The 14,156-nt window shown below is 34.7% G+C and overlaps 1 non-coding gene across 1 annotated transcript; it reads left to right on the top strand.

Moving 5' to 3' along the window:
- Nucleotides 1-6,542: 6,542 nt before the first annotated feature.
- Nucleotides 6,543-6,650, top strand: LOC112798744 (small nucleolar RNA R71). The gene has a single exon (XR_003200341.1). It is a non-coding gene; the product is annotated as a small nucleolar RNA R71 (small nucleolar RNA).
- Nucleotides 6,651-14,156: the final 7,506 nt, after the last annotated feature.

Below are 14,156 nucleotides of genomic sequence, written 5' to 3'. Positions count from 1 at the left end.
GAACTGGATACTTGGATTCAGAAAACTCTACCTCAAAAGAAACAAGATCCTGGCAAGTTCTTAATACCTTGCACCATTGGCACCATGAGCTTTGAAAAAGCTCTATGTGATCTTGGGTCAGGGATAAATCTGATGCCACTCTCTGTAATGGAGAAGCTGGGAATCATTGAGGTACAACCTGCCTTGTTCTCATTACAATTGGCAGATAAGTCAATGAGACAAGCTTATGGAATAGTAGAGGACGTGCTAGTAAAGGTTGAAGGCCTTTACATCCCTGCTGATTTCATAATCCTAGACACTAGGAAGGAAGATGATGAATGCATCATCCTAGGAAGACCTTTCCTAGCCACAGCAGAAGCTGTGATAGATGTTAACAGAGGTGAGTTAGTCCTTCAAATTAAATGGGGACTACCTTGTGTTTAAGGCACATGGCCATCCCTCTGTGACAGAAGAGAGTAAGCATGAAGAGCTTCTCTCAGTTCAGAGTCAAGAAGAGCCCACACAGTCAAACTCTAAGTTTGGTGTTGTGAGGCCACAACCAAACTCTAAGTTTGGTGTTAAGATCCCATATCCAAACTCTAAGTTTGGTGTGGAGACAACACACTAAATTGATCTGATCATCTTGTGGCTCCATGAAAGCCACTGTCAAGCTATTGACATTAAAAAAGTGCTTGTTGGGAGGCAACCCAATTTTATTTATCTAATTTTATTTTATTTTGTTTTAGTGTTATTTTTGTGTTGAATTAGGTACATGATCATGAGGAGTCACGAAAAAAATCAAAAAAATTAAAAACAGTAAAAAAACAGAAGAAAAAAATTTTCACCCTGGAGGCAGCGCAGACTGGCGTTCAACGCCAGTAAGATGCATCTGGCTGGCGTTCAACGCCAGAACAGAGCATCTTTCTGGCGCTGAACGCCCAAAACAAGCAACAACCTGGCGTTTAACGCCAGGATGTGCACACAGAGGACAATCTGGCGCTGAACGCCAGAAACAAGCATGAAACTTGTGTTCAACGCCAGAAACATGCATTACATGGGCGTTTAACGCCCAGAACATGCACCAATGGGCGTTTGAACGCCAGGATGATGCACCAAGGCAATTTACACGCCTATATGGTGAAGGAATGGTATTTCTTTTCACCTCAGGATCTGTGGACCCCACAGGATCCCCACCTCAGGATCTGTGGACCCCACAGGATCCCCACCTACCATATTCCCACCTTACCTCTTAATCCTATTTTTGTGATTTGAATACCCCATGTCACAATTCCCAATATTCTTCAATCAATCACCTCACTCCCTCTTCCCAATTACCCCATTCACCATTCATATCAACCCACTCTTCCCCATAAACCCCACCTACCTCCATAACATTCCAATTCAATTTCCCACCCATTCCCACCCAAATTGGCCGAACTCCCACCCTCCCTCTCCCTATAAATACCTCTCCTTTCTTCTTCATTTTCACACAACACAATCCCTTTCTTCTCCCACATAGCCGAACCCACTTCTCTCCCTCTCTCCCATATTCTCTTCTTCTTCTTCTACTCTTCTTTTCTTTCTTGCTCGAGGACGAGAAAATTTTAAGTTTGGTGTGGTAAAAAGCCTAAGCTTTTTGTTTTTCATCACCATCAATGGCATCTAAGACCGGAATTTCCTCAAGAAAAGGAAAAGGGAAGGCAAAAGCTTCCACCTCCGAGTCATGGGAGAAGGAAAGATTCATTTCCAAAAGCCATCAAGACCACTTCTATGATGTTGTGGCAAAGAAGAAGGTGATCCCCGAGGTCCCTTTCAAGCTCAAAAAGAATGAGTATCCAGAAATCCGACATGAAATCCAAAGAAGAGGTTGGGAAGTCATAACCAACCCTATGCAACAAGTCGGAATATTGATGGTTCAAGAGTTCTATGCCAATGCATGGATCACTAGGAACCATGATCAAAGTATGAACCCGAATCCAAAGAACTATCTCACAATGGTTCGGGGGAAATACTTAGATTTCAGTCCGGAAAATGTGAGGTTGGCGTTTCACTTACCCATGATGCAAGGTGATGAACGCCCCTACACAAGAAGGGTCAACTTTAATCAAAGGTTGGACCAAGTCCTAAGGGATATATGTGTGGAAGGCGCCCAATGGAGAATAGACTCCAAAGGCAAACCGGTCCAACTAAGAAGACTGGACCTCAAGCCTGTAGCTAGAGGATGGTTGGAGTTCATCCAAAGATCCATCATCCCTACAAGCAACCGATCTGAAGTTACTGTGGATCGGGCCATCATGATTCATAGCATCATGATTGGAGAGGAAGTGGAAGTTCATGAAGTCATCTCTAATGAACTCTACAAAATAGCTGACAAGCCTTCATACATGGCACGGCTAGCCTTCCCCCACCTTATATGTCATATATGTTACTCGGCTGGAGTTATCATAGATGGAGATGTCTCCATTGAAGAAGACAAGCCCATCACCAAGAAGAGGATGGAGCAAACAAGAGAAGTTCCTCACGGCCCTCAAGAAGAACATGAGGAAGTTCATCATCAACAAATGCCTCAAGGAATGCACTTTCCTCCCAACAACTATTGGGAGCAACTCAGCACCTCCTTAGAAGATTTGAGCCATAATGTGGAACAATTAAGGGTGGAACACCATGAACACGCCCTCACTCTCCAAGAAATAAGAGAAGATCAAAGAGCAATGAGGGAGGAGCAACAAAGGCAAGGAAGGTACATAGAAGAGTTGAAGAACATCATTGGTCCTTCAAGAAGAAGACGCCACTAGAGGTGGATTCATTCCTTGTTCTTTATTTCTTTCTGTTTTCGGTTTTTAAGTATTATGTTTATCTATGTTTTGTGTCTCTACTTCATGATCATTAGTGTGTAACCATGCCTTAAAGCTATGAATAAAATCCATTAGTCTTTCACCTCTCTTAAATGAAAAATGTTTTAATTCAAAAGAACAAGAAGTGCATAATTTTCGAAATTATTAGTGAATTTAATTTAATTATATTGATGTGGTGACAATACTTTTTGTTCTCTGAATGAATGCTTGAACAGTGCATATTTTTTATCTTGTTGTTTATGAGTGTTAAAATTGTTGGCTCTTGAAAGAATGATGAACAAAGAGAAATGTTATTGATGATCTGAAAAACATCATGAAATTGATTCTTGAAGCAAGAAAAAGCAGTGAAAAAAAAATGGCGAAAATTTTAAAGCAAGGATCCAAGGCTTTGAGCATTAATGGATAGGAGGGCCCAAGGAAATTAAAATCCAGGCCTAAGCGGCTAAATCAAGCTGTCCCTAACCATGTGCTTGTGTCATGAAGGTCCAAGTGAAAAGCTTGAGACTGAGTGGTTAAAGTCGTGATCCAAAGCAAAAAATACTGTGCTTAAGAGCTCTGGACACCACTAACTGGGGACTTTAGCAAAGCTGAGTCACAATCTGAAAAGGTTCACCCAGTTATGTGTCTGAGGCATTTGTGTATCCGGTGGTAATACTGGAAGACAAAGTGCTTAGGGCCACGGCCAAGACTCATAAGTAGCTGTGTTCAAAAATCAACATGCTTAACTAGGAAAGTCAATAACACTATCCGAAATTCTAAGTTCCTAGAGAAGCCAATCACTCTAAACTTCAAAGGAAAAAGTGAGATGCCAAAACTGTTCAGAAGCAAAAAGCTACAAGTCCCGCTCATCTAATTAAATTAATATTCATTGATATTCTGGAATTTATAGTATATTCTCTTCTTTTTATCCTATTTGATTTTCAGTTGCTTGGGGACAAGCAACAATTTAAGTTTGGTGTTGTGATGAGCGGATAATTTATACGCTTTTTGGCATTGTTTTTATATAGTTTTTAGTAAGTTTGAGCTACTTTTAGGGATGTTTTCATTAGTTTTTATGTTAAATTCACATTTCTGGACTTTACTATGAGTTTGTGTGTTTTTCTGTGATTTCAGGTAAATTCTGGCTGAAATTGAGGGACTTGAGCAAAACTCTGAAGAATGCTGACAAAAGGACTGCTGATGCTGTTGGAATCTGACCTCCCTGCACTCGAAATGGATTTTCTGGAGCTACAGAACTCCAATTAGCGCGCTCTCAACGGCGTTGGAAATTAGACATCCAGAGCTTTTCATCAATATATAATAGTCCATACTTTATTCGAAGAATGACGACGTAACTTGGCGTTAAACGCCAAGTTCATGCTGCTGTCTGGAGTTAAACGCCAGAAAAACGTCATGATCCGGAGTTGAACGCCCAAAACACGTCATAACTCGAAGTTCAACTCCAGGAAATGCCTCAGCTCGTGGATTAATCAAGCTCAGCCCAAGCATACACCAAGTGGGCCCCGGAAGTGAATTTATGCATCAATTACTTACTCATGTAAACCCTAGGAGCTAGTCTAGTATAAGTAGAACATTTATCTATTGTATTAGATGTCTTTGACCACGTTTCATCTTTGGTCTCAGTTTTGTTTTATTCTTCATCCTAAGAGGCTATTGATCACGTTAGGGGGGGCTGGCCATTCGGCCATGCCTGAACCCTTTGCTTATGTATTTTCAACGGTGGAGTTTCTGCACACCATAGATTAAGGGTGTGGAGCTCTGCTGTACCTCAAGTATTAATGAAATTCTATTTTCTTTTATTCAAATCTCTCTTATTCTTATTCCAAGATATTCATTCGTACCCAAGAACATGATGAATGTTATGAGTCAGATTACCCTCATTATCATTCTCACTTATGAACGCGCGTGATTGACAACCACTTCCGTTCTACATGCAACAGAGCTTGAATGCATATCTCTTAGATTCCCCAACAGAATCTTCGTGGTATAAGCTAGATAGATGGCGGCATTTATGAGGATCCGGAAAGTCTAACCTTGTCTGTGGTGTTCCGAGTAGGATTCCGGTAATGAATGACTGTGACGTGCTTCAAACTTGTAACCTGCTGGGCGTTAGTGACAGACGCAAAAGAATCAAGGGATTCTATTCCAGTAGGAGCGGGAACCAACCGGTGATTAGCCGTACTGTGACAGAGTGCGTGAGCATTAGTTTTCACTGCGAGGATGGGATGTAGCCATCAGCCATGGGTGATGCCTCCAGACGATTAGCCGTGCGACTGACAACCGCATAGGATCATTTTCCCGAGAGGATGAAAGTAGCCACAGTTGATGGTGAACCCCTACACAAAGCTTGCCATGGAAAAGAGTAAGAAGGATTGAGTAGAAGCAGTAGGAGAGCAGGCGTCCTTGGGCTCTACAGCATCTCCATCCGCTTATCTGAAATTCCCACCAATGAATCTGCATAAGTATTCTATCCCTTTTATTATTCCTTTTTATTATTTATTCCAATAATCACAATTCCCCTTTTTTCTGCCTAACTGAGATTTGCAAGGTGACCATAGCTTGCTTCATACCAACAATCTCTGTGGGATCGACCCTTACTCACGTAAGGTTTATTACTTGGACGACCCAGTACACTTGCTGGTTAGTTGAACGGAGTTGTGTCCACTCGTGCCAATTTCTAAAATCCAATTACAATGAATATGATCACAATTTCGTCCACCATTGAGCAACTTGCTCTCCTGTTACATTTTCATCCTCATCAGAGGAAGAATAGTCTTTAGAGCTCATGAATGGCAGAAGGAGGTTTAATGGGATCTCTATGGTCTCTATATGACCTTCAGATCCCTTTGGGTCCTCAATAAGGAGCTCCTTCTTGCTTGAGAGACGTCCCATGAGGTCTTCCTCATTGGGATTCACGTCCTCCCCTTCCTCCCTAGGTTCGGCCATGTTAATTATGTCAATGACCTTGCACTCTCTTTTTGGATTCTTTTCAGTATTGCTTGAGAGAGTACTAGGAGGAGTTTCAGTGACTTTCTTACTCAGCTGGCCCACTTGTACCTCTAAATTTCTGATAGAGGAGCTTGTTTCACTCATGAAACTTAAAGTGGCCTTAGATAGATCAGAGACTAAGTTTGCTAAATTAGAGGTGCTCTGCTCAGAATTCTCTGTCTGTTGCTGAGAAGATGATGGATAAGGCTTGCTATTGCTGAGCCTATTTCTTCCACCATTATTAAAGCTTTGTTGAGGCTTTTGTTGATCCTTCTATGAGAAATTTGGATGATTTCTCCATGATGAATTATAGGTGTTTCCATATGGTTCACCCATATAATTTACCTCTACTATTGCAGGGTTCTCATGATCATAAGCTTTTTCTTCAGAAGATGCCTCTTTAGTACTGTTGGATGCATTTTGCCATCCATTTAGACTTTGAGAAATCATGTTGACTTGCTGAGTCAACATTTTGTTCTGAGCCAATATGGCATTCAGAAGATCAATTTCAAGAACTTCCTTCCTTTGAGGCGTCCCATTACTCACAGAATTCCTCTCAGAAGTATACATGAATTGGTTATTTGCAACCATGTCAATGAGTTCTTGAGCTTCTGCAGGCATTTTCTTTAGGTGAATGGATCCACCAGCAGAATGGTCCAGTGACATCTTAGAGAATTCAGATAGACCATAATAGAATATATCCAAAATGGTCCATTTAGAAAGCATGTCAGAAGGACACCTTTTGGTCATCTGCTTATATCTTTCCCAAGCTTCATAAAGGGATTCACCATCTTTTTGTTTGAAGGTCTGAACATCCACTCTAAGCTTGCTCAGCTTTTGAGGAGGAAAGAACTTAGCCAAGAAGGCCGCGACCAGCTTATCCCAGGAGTCCAGGCTATCTTTAGGTTGTGAGTCCAACCATGTTCTAGCCCTGTCTCTCACAGGAAAAGGGAAAAGCATGAGCCTGTAGACTTCAGGATCTACTCCATTAGTCTTAACAGTCTCACAGATCTGCAAGAACTCAGTTAAAAATTGGTAGGGATCTTCTAATGGAAGTCCATGAAACTTGTAGTTCTGTTGTATTAGAGCAACCAGTTGAGGTTTCAGCTCAAAAATGTTTGCTCCAATGGTAGGGATTGAGATGCTTCTTCCATCAAACTTGGAAGTAGGTGTAGTGTAATCACCAAGCATCCTCCTTGCATTATTATTTTCGGCTGTAATCTCCTCTTAAAATTTATGTAAGGTTGTCTCTGGATTGTTGTAATTTAGCTTCTCTTAGTTTCCTCTTCAGAGTCCTTTCAGGTTCAGGATCTGCTTCAACAAGAATATTCTTGTCCTTGCTCCTGCTCATATAAAAAAGAAGGGAACAAAAAATAATAATAGGGATCCTCTTTACCACAGTAGAGAGATTCCTTTATGTTAGTAGAAGAAAAAGGGAATAGAAGAAGGAAAAGGTAAGAATCCAAACACAAGGGTGAAGATATGTTCAGATTCTTGATATGAAGAGAAGTGTTACTAAATAAATAAATAAATAGAAGAACATGAAAGGGAGGAGTTTTCAAAAATTAATCGTGAAAAATAAGTTAGTGATTTTTGAAAATTAAAGGAAGAAATAAAATTAGAATTAAAATTTGAAACAATTAATTAATAAAAAAAGAATTTTAAAAAGGGGTGAGGAATTTTTGAAAATTAGAGAAGGAAAAGTAGTTAGGTGGTTTTGAAAAAGATAAAAAACAAACAAAAAGTCAATTAGTTAGTTGAAAAAAATTTGAAAATCAATTTTGAAAAGATAAGAATATAAGAAGTTAGAAGGGATATTTTGAAATCAAATTTTTGAAAAAGATATGTTTTAAAAAGATATGATTAAAAAGATATGGTTGGAAAAAATTTAATTTTTAAAATTAAAATTAATTGCTTGACTAACAAGAAACTAAAAGATATGATTCTAGAATTTAAAGATTGAACCTTTCTTAACAAGAAAGTAACAAACTTCAAATTTTTGAATCAATCACATTAATTGTTAGTGAAGTTTTTGAAAATCATGAATTAAAGATAAGAAAAAGATTTTAAAATTCAAATTAAAAATTTTCGAAAAATAGTAAGAAAAATGAAAAAGATTTGATTTTTGAAAAAGTTTTGAAAAGATAAGATTTTTAAAATTGAAAATTTGACTTGACTTATAAGAAATAGCTAAGTTCTTTTTTTTAAATGTTTTACTAAGTCAACTCAAATTTTCAAAATTTTGAGAAAAATAAGGAAAAGATATTTTTTTTATTTTTGAATTTTTAATGATGAGAGAGAAAAACATAAAAATGACCCAAAACATGAAAATTTTTTGGATCAAAACCTATGATGCATGCAAGAACAGTATGAATGTCAAGATGAACACCAAGAACACTTTGAAGATCATGATGAACATCAAGAACATATTTTTGAAAAAATTTTTGATGCAAAGAAAACATGCAAGACACCAAACTTAGAAATTTTTAATGTCTAGACACTATGAATGCAAAAATGCATATGAAAAATAACAAAAGACACAAAACAAGAAAATATCAAGATCAAACAAGAAGACTTATCAAGAACAACTTGAAGATCATGAAGAACACTATGCATGAATTTTCGAAAAATGCAACACTTTTAAAACATGCAATTGACACAAAATTTAAAAATTGACTCAAGACTCAAACAAGAAACACAAAATATTTTTGATTTTATGATTTTCTAAATTATTTTTTTTGGATTTTTCGAAAATTAATCTTTAGAAAAATGAAAATAAAGAAAAAAAATTTTTGAAAGATTTTTGAAAAGAAAATTACCTAATCTGAGCAACAAGATGAACCGTCAGTTGTCCAAACTCGAACAATCCCCGGCAATGATGCAAAAAACTTGGTGCACGAAATTGTGATCTCTAATAATGGCATTCAACTTAGTATGCGCATCTACTAACTCAGCACTTTCTTCACAACTTCGCACAACTAACCAGCAAGTGCACTGGGTCGTCCAAGTAATAAACCTTACATGAGTAAGGGTCGATCCCACGGAGATTGTTGGTATGAAGCAAGCTATAGTCATCTTGTAAATCTCAGTTAGGCTGATTCAAATGGTTATGGAGTTTTCGAATAATAATAATAAATAAACAGAAAATAAAGATAGAAATACTTATGTAAATCATTGGTGAGAATTTCAGATAAGTATATGGAGATGTTTTGTCCTTGTTGAATCTCTGCTTTCCTACTGTCTTCCTTCAATCCTTCTTACTCCTTTCCATGGCAAGCTGTATGTAGGGCATCACCGTTGTCAATGGCTACATCCCATCTTCTTAGTGAAAAAGGTCCAAATGCTCTTGTCACAGCACGGCTAATCATCTGTTGGTTCTCGATCATGCCGAAATAGAATCCATTGATTCTTTTGCGTTTGTCATCATGCCCAACAATCGCGAGTTTGAAGCTCGTCACAGTCATTCAATCCCTGAATCCTACTCGGAATACCACAGACAAGGTTTAGACTTTCCAGATTCTCATGAATACCGCCATCAATTCTAGCTTATACCACGAAGAGTCTGATTAATGAATCTAAGGGATATGCGTTCAGTCTAAGGTAGAATGGAAGTGGTTGTCAGTCACGCGTTCATAGGTGAGAATGATGATGAGTGTCACGGATCATCACATTCATCATGGTGAAGTGCAACGAATATCTTAGAATAGGAATAAACTGAATTGAATAGAAAATAGTAGTAATTGCATTAAAACTCGAGGTACAGCAGAGCTCAACACCCTTAATCTATGGTGTGTAGAAACTCCACCGTTGAAAATACATAAGTGATGGTGGTCCAGGCATGGCCAAATGGCTAGCCCCCAAAATGTGATATGAATTCAAAAATAGGGAGAAGGACCTGGTCTAAGGACTAGACGTCCAAAGATGTCTAATACAATAGTAAAATGTCCTATTTATACTAGACTAGCTACTAGAGTTTACAGAAGTAAGTAATTGATGCAGAAATCCACTTCTGGGGCCCACTTGGTGTGTTCTTGGGCTGAGCTTGAGCTTTACACGTGCAGAGGCTTCTCTTGGAGGTGAACGCCAAGTTGTAACGTATTTTTGGCGTTCAACTCTGGTTCGTGACGTGTTTCTGGCGTTTGACTCTAGAATGCAATATGGAACTGGTGTTGAGAGCCAGTTTGCGTCATCTAATCTCGAATAAAGTATAGACTATTATATATTGATGGAAAGATCTGGATGTCTACTTTCCAATGTCGTTGAGAGCGCGCCATATGAAGGTTTGTAGCTCCATAAAATCCATTTCGAGTGCAGGGAGGTCAGAATTCAACAGCATCAGCAGTCATTTGTCAGTCTTTTATCAGAGTTTTGCTTAGGTCCCTCAATTCCAGCCAGAAAATACCTAAAATCACAGAAAAATACACAAACTCATAGTAAAGTCCAGAAATGTGAATTTAGCATAAAAACTAATGAAAACATCCCTAAAAGTAGCTAGATCCTATTAAAAACTACCTAAAAACAATGCCAAAAAGCGTATAAATTATCCGCTCATCATACTCTAAGGACAAAATAAACATTATGTAGTAAAACTAGAGTAATTACATCAGCTTTTAAAAATTTTTAGCAAAGAAACAAAATAAGGTATCAAATCTTACGTTTGTGAAGACTAATAGTGAGCTTCTGTCGAGTCGTGTCCACTTTTTGGTTGTTCAGGGTGAACAAGCTTTCTCTTTTTCAGGGGTGTTGTCTTTTTTGAAATATATTTGATTTTCGCCCACATATTAGAAAAGAAAAGAATAATGAGGTAAATAATCATAAGAAATATTTAAAAAATACCAAAAATTAATACATACTCTCCTGCAGCCTTATCATTTTTTTTCTTCAACCTTCTATATGTTTTTTTTCCTCAATTTCTTTGCTTCTGACAATACATACAAAAAATTCTATTTATAAAAAAATTGATGAAAAAAATAAAATATAGTATTACAATAATAATATCTTACTCATCATCTAATTCAGTCTCTTTTTGGAAAGATGAATCCATAATAACATGCTTTCTCTTTTTGGATTCCATCCTTAAAAAGTACAAACACATGAGATAAATAAATAAAATAATTATTTACAAAAGATACCGAAAAGTAACACTTACGTCTTTGCCAATCTTACAGGTTATTTTCTTTTTTTTTTTGTGTCTCCTTCGAATCATATTCAGAATCAGACTCATCTTCAGAAACACTTTTACTTTATGATGATGATAGAAGTTTCGGTGTTTAGTAAAATAAATTTTGATTCATTGATGTTTTACTCATATAATATTTTTTTCTTTGATGAAAATGAGGGTTAATTTTTTATTTGTGTTATTTTTTATTGAATAATCACTTTTTGGTTTTTTAAATTAGCTTTTGCAATTGTGTTGTAGTAAACAGTTTATGTGCTTATTAAAATACATTTTGGCTCATTTCTGACTAAATTTCGGTTCATTTGTATTTTTGTCACTGTTGAGATTTGATAAATATATTCAATTTATTCAGTGTGAACCTAAATTCATTCAACTTAATGTGATCTTAACACAATCGAGACATTTTCAACAAATAAATGAAAAGGAATTTATATATATATATATATATATATATATATATATATATATATATATATATATATAAACATTTATAATTCCTTATAAAATAGTGTTCAAGAATGTTAATAGAAATTCATTATAATTTAGAAGATTGATCCTATTTACTTTTTATATTCTCATATGAGAATCTACAAAAAGGACTTGAGAGGACAGCAGATGGTTTTAAGATTCTTATGTCTTCAAATTCCTTGATAACTTTGTCTCTCAATTTATTTATCTTGTCCAAGAGAATTGTTGGACCGTATTGATACCTAAAAGCATCGACTTGTTCCTATAATTGAAAGAAATTTATTCATATGAACTAAAATAAATTAAAAAATAAACTGAAATGAACTAAGATATGAATCGAAATTACTTAAAAAATAAAAAAATTGGTGAATACTTAACAAAAACATGAATTGAATCTTTATTAATTTACAAATGAACCGAAATTAATTCAGATTTGAACAAGTAGTCAAAAAGATTCAATCATTAATAAAAACACATTGAATATATACAACTGACAAAAATCGGAGCTATAACTACTAAACAAGCACACATGAACAAGTTTAGCAAAGTCAAGCTAAACGAAACCAAATGAACCTCAATTAAACTAAGAAATGAACCGAAATTATTTAAGGAATAAAAAATTTGGTCAATACTTAAATAGCATCATCAAGTAAACCTCAGTTAATTCACAAATGAATCGAAATTAGTTTAAATTTGAACAAGCAATAAAAAATACACAATCATCAATAAAAATACATCGAATTCATTTTTGGATCCAGATGAACATCAATTAAACTAAAAAATGAACCAAAATTATTTAAGAAATAAAAAATTTGGTCAATAATATCATCAGCATCAAGTGAACCTCAATTAACACACAAATGAACAAAAATTAATTCAGATTTGAACAAGCAGTCAAAAAGACTCAATCATCAATAAAAACATATCAAATTCATTTCTGAATCAAAATGAAGCTCAATTAAACTAAGAAGTTAACCGAAATAACTTAAAGAATAAAAAATTTGGTCAATACTTATCAACAACATCAAGTGAACCTCAATTAACACACAATTAAACCGAAATTAGTTCAGATTTGAACAAGCAGTCAAAAAGACTCAATCATCAATAAAAACACGTCGAATTTATTTATGGATCCAAATAAAATTTAATTAAACTAAGAAATAAACCGAAATTACTTAAGAAATAAAAAATTTGGTCAATACTTATCGGTAGCATCAAGTGAACCTCAATTAACACACAAATGAACCAAAATCAGTTCAGTTTTGAATAAGTAGTCAAAAAGACTCAATCATCAACAAAAACATGTCTAATTCATTTCTGGATCCAAATGAATCTCAATTAATCTAAGAAATAAAGCGAAAGTATTTATTAGAACCAATAAATTAACAACACAGTTTCATTAGATGCCCTAGTTACAGAGAAAACAAGAAAAATTGAATTAGAGAAACTCGATCTACTAAATGAACGAACTCGATCCACTAAACCCTAAATCGAACTAATAGAAATGTGAAAAATGCAAGAAATGCGAAGGAAAAAACTGAACATAATGAACAAGTAGTTTTATCAGTACCTTGAGAAATCTTTATTGTTCTTTTTATGTGTTTTTTGTTGTTGATCTCAAACGCACCACCGGATTTTGTAGTAGTTTCCGCAGAAAATTCGAAAATTTTTTGAAAGATTTTGAGAGAGATTTTAAATTCTTTTGTTGCAGTTTTGAGTAGGAGATATGAACGGTTTTTCATATTAGAGCGCGAAGAGATAAGTAACGTTTTCTAGGGTTTCAGGCGCGTGTACACGCTCTTTTAATGAGGGTAGTTTTTGTTGGTGTTGGACCTGTTTGGTTGGAGTTTGATGGCAATAAGGCTTCGATGTGTAGTAGATCTGTTCAATTATAACATCAATTTTATAGAATTTTCCTAGTCAATTAGTCTTGTCCATAGTTGTAAGAATTGAACCGTTGATCGAACCAGTCAGGTTATTAGTTCACTAGTTTATTGATTCAACCGATAAGTTGCTGGTTAAACTAATAGAACTTACGTAAATAAAAAATATAAAATAGTCGAAAGTCTAAAATTAAAATTTAAAATAATCTTTACTAATATTTTAAAAACAATCAAATTTCAACAAATTATATTCAATAAATTATAATCCAGTTATCATTAAATGAATATATAAAATTCTAGTATCTTTTTATAATAATTTTTTTATTTTGTTTTGATACTAAAATAATTATTTTTTATTTCAATAACTAATTAATTAATTTATATTTGTTATATTATTTTTATTAAAAAATAATATTTAATAAATATCATAAAATCATAAAAAAAGAATAATGATACTGTAATTAATAAGAATGATATTTTCATTTATATATGTTTAATAAAATTTATATTAATAATTATGAATAATAAAAATATAATTAATTTAAATATAAGTAAATATAAAATTAAAATAATATTAATAAAATTTTAATATATTTTTACTATATAATTAATAATTAGCATATAAAATAATAAAAAAATATAGTTCAGTAACAAGAAAAAAGATAACTTTACTCTATAATTAATAATTAACATATAAAATAACAAAGAATAATATCTTTATTATTATTATTATTGTATTTTCTTACACACTAATCTTGTCCTATGAGAAGAAGTGAGAACAATATCTTTATTATTATTATTGTA

The sequence above is a fragment of the Arachis hypogaea genome, chromosome 4 (assembly GCF_003086295.3).
Source record: "Arachis hypogaea cultivar Tifrunner chromosome 4, arahy.Tifrunner.gnm2.J5K5, whole genome shotgun sequence".
Classification (NCBI taxonomy): Eukaryota; Viridiplantae; Streptophyta; class Magnoliopsida; order Fabales; family Fabaceae; genus Arachis; species Arachis hypogaea.
The sequence above is the reverse complement of the archived record's forward strand: the minus strand, read 5'-3'. Positions and strand labels throughout refer to the sequence as shown.